General features: G+C 45.3%; 1 pseudogene; it reads right to left on the bottom strand.

Moving 5' to 3' along the window:
- Window positions 1–240: 240 nt before the first annotated feature.
- Window positions 241–349, bottom strand: LOC124512697 (uncharacterized; annotated as a pseudogene).
- Between the last annotated feature and the right edge of the window lie 5,473 nt (window positions 350–5,822).

Here is a 5,822-nt window from a genome sequence, read left to right as displayed (position 1 = left end):
TTATCCATTCTTCAGTCGATGGACATTTGGGCTCTTTCCACACTTCGGCTATTGTCGATAGTGCTGCTGTAAACATGGGGGTGCATGTGCCCCTTTGAAATAGCACACCTGTATCCTTTGGATAAATACCTAGTAGTGCAATTGCTGGGTCATAGGGTAATTCTATTTTTAGTTTTTTGAGGAACCTCCATCCTGGTTTCCAGAGTGGCTGCACCAGCTTGCATTCCTACGAGCGGCACGAAAGGGTTCCTCTTTCTCCGCATCCTCGCCAACATCTGTTGTTGCCTGAGGTGTTAATTTATAAGAACAGATACTACACTTGATCTTAGCCGAAAGACCGAGAAGTGATGAATTGTACATTTTAAATGGTTATTGAGTAATTTTAGGTAATGTGAATTTTACCTTAATGAAAAAAAAGATCAAGTGTCCATCAAGGGACAGGAAAAGGATGCCCTCTACTGGGAAGGCTTAAAGGACAATGCCGGAGAAAAATAAAATTTCAGCAAGGCTTACCCCATACATTCTGCATATAACACATATTACTAAATGGGGCTTTGTGCATCACACATAAACCATACTCTCTGGGAGGTTTCAAGAATTTTCAGGAGCACGTTTTGACGTTCTTGGAATTTCATTTAATGTGTTGACTTCATTAGCTCCACACACTCTGAGCAGCACTGAAGCATTAGACAGGTGAGGGCAAGACAGGAAGCAACACCCGAGATGTCCCCCTGGCTGAGTCTCCTTAGTAGGAAAGTTCTAGACCGGGTCGAAGGTCTACAGCCTTCTGCTGCTGCAGACCCCGGGCCACTTTGGACCCAGTAGCACCCATCAATTCCTGGTGTTCTTGAGGTCCAGCTCGTTGTCGTGTTCTGAGTTCCCCTTTCTGTGAATTCTGACATAAGTCTCCCAGTTCCCTAAATGGATTCTGCACTTCACAACCAAAGAGGTGGACGACGTAGAGTCCCTGAAGCTTGCTCGCTCAGAAAAAGGTTCGGGGGCTCCCGGGTGGCTCAGTCGGTTAAGCGGCTGGCTTCGGCTCGGGTCATGATCTCACGGCTCGTGAGTTCGAGCCCCGCGTCGGGCTCTGTGCTGACAAGCTCAGAGGCTGGAGCCTGCTTCGGATTCTGTGTCTCCCTCTCTCTCTGCCCCTCCTGCTCACGCTCTGTCTCTCTCAAAAATAAATAAACACTAAAAACAGAAAAGAAAAGAAAAATGCTCTGACCCCAGAGGAAAAGTAATCGCAGCTGGCAGGCATCCGGGACATCTGCACTGGCTGTTGTGTGCCCAGGGCACGGTGGGCAAATTATTGAAAAACCTGGCAGGGGGCTGCTAAGTTTTAAGCTTATAAATGTGCATTAAAGTAAGAAATGATTAATTCAGAGAAGTAGGGAAGGAATGAGAATCCAAACGATGCTCTTAATTCAAGTGAGCAGATCACATGACCTTTCCAAGCCTCTGTCTTCTTTGTCATATGAGGATCTTTTGATTTCACTAGGTGGTTGTGAGAATAAAATGTTACGGATTCATATCAAAATGCTTTGAAAAGTACAAGATGTGATACAAAATGCAAGGATTTTACCCGAGTTGATTGGCAAAGGAGCTTGCTCAGAGATACACCTAGCGTGAGACCTAGGGCTTTCCATATTTAGGGATGAGGTGGGCCAGTGGGCAGACCCGCAGCCAGGTTTTACTGTCTCACGCGGGGTTGGCAGGTCTGTTTGGACTGCGCAGAGATCCCCTGTTCCGAATTTGTCATTTATTAGAAAGAGGAAACTGGCTGAAAGGCGTAAGCCCAAATGAGAAAAATGAATCACCAACTCATTATAACTTCCTTTGTTTTTCAGGATTAATAGATCCTAGGTCATAAAAATAATACATTGATTTTAGAGTTTAAAATTTGGGTATTAATTAGCGCAAGGAACAAACTCTGAGTGTTTCTTCTTTGTTTGCTTAGCTGGGAAGACGAAGATTTGTGTTTACATAGGCTTATTTGGAATTAACATTTTGATCTCTGTGCTCTATTCTCTACCACCCACGATGACATTCAATTCAACTCAGTAGATATTTACTGAGCCTCTGTTTTGCTCCCAAGCTGGGAATACTGTAGTGAACAAACAAGACAGGTATCCTCACCCTTGGGCGGCACATGGGCTTTTGGAGATCAGCCTCAGCCTTAGCCCTGGGGTTTGAAGGAAACGGCAGGTTGTGTGTGTGGGGGGGGTGCACGGGGGGCCCGAAACCCGCGGACATCACACCCAACCCGCCTCAGATGCATTCTGGGAGGGATTTCCATGAAATTACCACCAGCAGAGGTGGGCACCCAGGTTTGAAACCATTCTTTTTTGAATTCCTATAAAGCCCTCCGGTCCTTTAAGGATATCCTGAATCAAGAGTCTGATATTTAAACTGATAGCCACTCATCACATTTGAAGGGCAGACATCTGAAATTAGAATGCCCAAAGATCAGGAAAGCAAAAGATGATATTTGGTGTGTTTTCACAGGGCACAGTGTTTTAAGATACTACACTCATCTGCATGGTGGCTGAAGGATTTTTATTTTTTTTTTTTTTAGACAAGCACAAAAAACCCAAACCAATTTTCAGCCTGAGTACTTCCCGTGATTTTGCTTCATATACTGAACAGATGGGTTCCAAGTTGGGTTTTCCTGAATCTATGCATCAATGGCCTTGCCCAGCTCAGAAATACAATCAGCAGGACTCATCCAAAAATGGAAGAACCCTGATTTTTTATTTATTTTTTCGTATTTATTTTTAATGTTTATTTGTTTTTGAGAGAGACAGAGACAGACAGACCATGAGCAGAGGAGGGGCAGAGAGAGGGAGACACAGAATCCGAAGCAGGCTCCAGGCTCCGAGCTGTCAGCACAGAGACTGAATCAGGGCTCAAACCCATGAACTGTGAGATCATGACCTGAGCTGAAGTCGGACGTTTAACCGACTGAACCACCCAGGCACCCAGAACCCTGATTTTTTAAAAAAGTATTTTATCTTTTTTAAAGGTTTATTTTAATTTTTGAGAGAGAGAGAGAGAAAGAGCGCATGAGGGCACAAGTGGGAGAGGGGCAGTGAGAGAAGGGGACAGAGGATCCAAAGCGGGTTCTGTGCTGACAGCAGAGAACCCAGTGTGGGACTTGAACTCGGCTCAGACTCACAAACCGTGAGATCGTGACCTGAGCCGAAGTCGGACGCTTAACCGACTGAGCCACCCAGGTACCCCAAGAGCTGATTTCTAAAGAATTTGGGGCGCCTGGTTGGCTCAGTCGGTTAAGCGTCCGACTTCAGCTCGGGTCATGATCTCATGGTTGATGACTTTGAGCCCCACGTCGGGCTCTGTGCTGACAGCTCAGAGCCTGGAGCCTGCTTCCGATTCTGTGTCTCTCTTTCTCTCTCTGCCCCTTTCCCTGGTGCTCTCTCTCTCTCAAAAATAAATAAACATTAAAAAAAAAAAAGGAATTTATTCCTCCAAGGATCACAAAATACTTGCCCTAAGCTGCCTCCAGGGGCTTCCAGTCCTGCCCTGGGAAGACTAAAGACTGGCTAACCCCACAGATTCTCATCAGGTGTTTGTTTCCGAAACAGGTCTGGGAAGCACAGGTTGGAAAGAGGCTGAGGATTTGATTTTGCCATTTGGTGAAGGAAAAGAGGGATCTCCTTTTTTTTTAGGGAACTCTGTCCCTGTTAAACACTAAGTGCCCACTTCACTCTCCTTCCAGCCCCTGTCACCCGCCATTCTTCTTTCTGTCTCTACGAATTTGAAGCCTCTAGGGACCATGTACAAATAGCATACAACATTTATTCATTTGTGATGGGCTTACTTCACTTAGCATAGTGTCCTCAAGGTTCATCCACGTTGTAGCCTATGACAAGATTCCCTTCCATTTTAAGGCTGCGTAGTATTCCATTGTCTGTATATGTCACGTTTTGTTTATCCATTCACCTGTCAATGACATTTGGGTTGTTTCCACTTTTTTGCACATGCTGCTGTGAACGCTTGTATACAATGTCTGAGTCCCCACTTTTATTTCTTTTGGGCATATACCCAGAAGGGGAATCGCTGGATCATATGGTAATTCTATATTTAACTGTTTTGAAGAGCCACCATATTGTTTTCCACACTGGCTGGGCCCTTTTTCTCACCGATAGGGCAGAAGGGGTCCGTTTTCTCTACACCCTTGTCAACACTTGTTAATTTCTGTTTTTTGATAATAGCCCCCCTAATGGGCGTGATGTGGTATCTCATTATGGTTTGATTTGCATTTTCCTAATGATTAATGATATTGAGCATCTTTTCATGTATTTATTGGCCACCTGTATGCCTTCTTTGGAGAAATATCTGTTTAAGTCCTTTGCCCTTTTTAAAATTGGGTTGTTTTGGGGGGGCGCCTGAGTGGTAGTCAGTTGAGCGTCTGACTTTGGCTCAGGTCATGATCTCACCGTTCGTGAGTTCAAGCCCCGCATTGGGCTCTGTGCTGACAGCCCGGAGCCTGGAGCCTGCTTCAGATCCTGTGTCTCCCTCTCTCTCTGCCCTGCCCCCCCGCTCATTCTCTGTCTGTCTCCCTCAAAAATAAACACTAAAAAAAATTAACAAAAATAAGCTTGGGCTGTTGGCTTCTGTTTCCGAGTTGATACCTCTTATATATGGAAAAAATGGGTCACAGAGTCAGAATCAGTATTTAGGGTCCTACTATTACAACAGGGCTTTGTCTCACTTCCTTTCTTACTGAGGTCCAGAGGCGAGGACACTCATTTTTTGCTATTTGGGGCTGTAGCCTTAAGGGGCCAACCCCCCAATAATAGCCGTGCCTTATTTGCTGCATCTTATGGAGTGATCGGAGCCTACCTTCTTAACCCTAGTATATGGACTGAATTGTGTCTCCCTTCCCCAGCTCCATAGGATGAGGCCCTAACTTCCAGTGTGACTGTGTTTGGAGACAGGGCCTTTATGGAGGTAATCAAGGTAAAGGAAGGTGATATGGGTGGGCCCTAATTCAGTAGGACTGATGTCCTCAATAATAGGAAGAAACACCGGAGCTCTGCTTTTCTCTCGGTGCACACACAGAGGAAAGGCTACATAAAGACACAGCAAGAAGGTGGCTGCCAGGAAGCAAGAACCCACCAGAAACCAACCCCGCCAGTACCTTGATCTTGGACTTTCAGCCTCTAGGACTGTGACTTAGCAAATTTCTGCTATTTAAGCCACCCAGTCTGTGGTATCCTGGCATTATGGCAGCCTGATCTGACTAATCCAGAAAGTAAGCAGATGGAGAAGAACCCAGAGAGAAGAGCCAGGGTGGCTACAGGTGGGTCCCACGATAGCTTGGGTCACGTTAAAATTTTTCTGGACTCTTCTAGGCTTCAACATGATGTCTAAGTAATCTCTTCCCGGAAGGACACAATTTCCTGATGTTGAAAATAGAAGGCTTACCAAAGCCTACTAAAATATAACCGAAGGCTTCCTGGATATCCATTGGCTGTCACCTAAAAGTGTGCTGATGATTTCAGAGTCCCAGACATGTACATATTAGACTTTCCTCGTGCTGATGATTTCAAAGTCCCAGACATGTACATATTAGACTTCCCTCAAGGTACATATGGTTTTACCCCCAGTGTTGGACTTCTCTTCTTCCATTTTCTTCTCTGTGATCCCTGGTTTGGAAGGTTTTTCTCAGCTACTTCTGATATCCATGTCAACCTTTCCCTCCCTGTCCACCAGATTAACTGCTAGATCCCTCTCCAGGCCTCTTCTTTCCGTGAGATCTAGTTATACTTCAGACGGTCTTGGCTGTAAGGCAAACAGGA

This window comes from Lynx rufus, unplaced genomic scaffold (genome assembly GCF_022079265.1).
Source record: "Lynx rufus isolate CCGP_SWC_20201006 ecotype Redwood Valley unplaced genomic scaffold, mLynRuf1.p SCAF_17, whole genome shotgun sequence".
NCBI lineage: Eukaryota > Metazoa > Chordata > Mammalia > Carnivora > Felidae > Lynx > Lynx rufus.
This window is presented reverse-complemented; position numbering and strand designations above follow the sequence as displayed.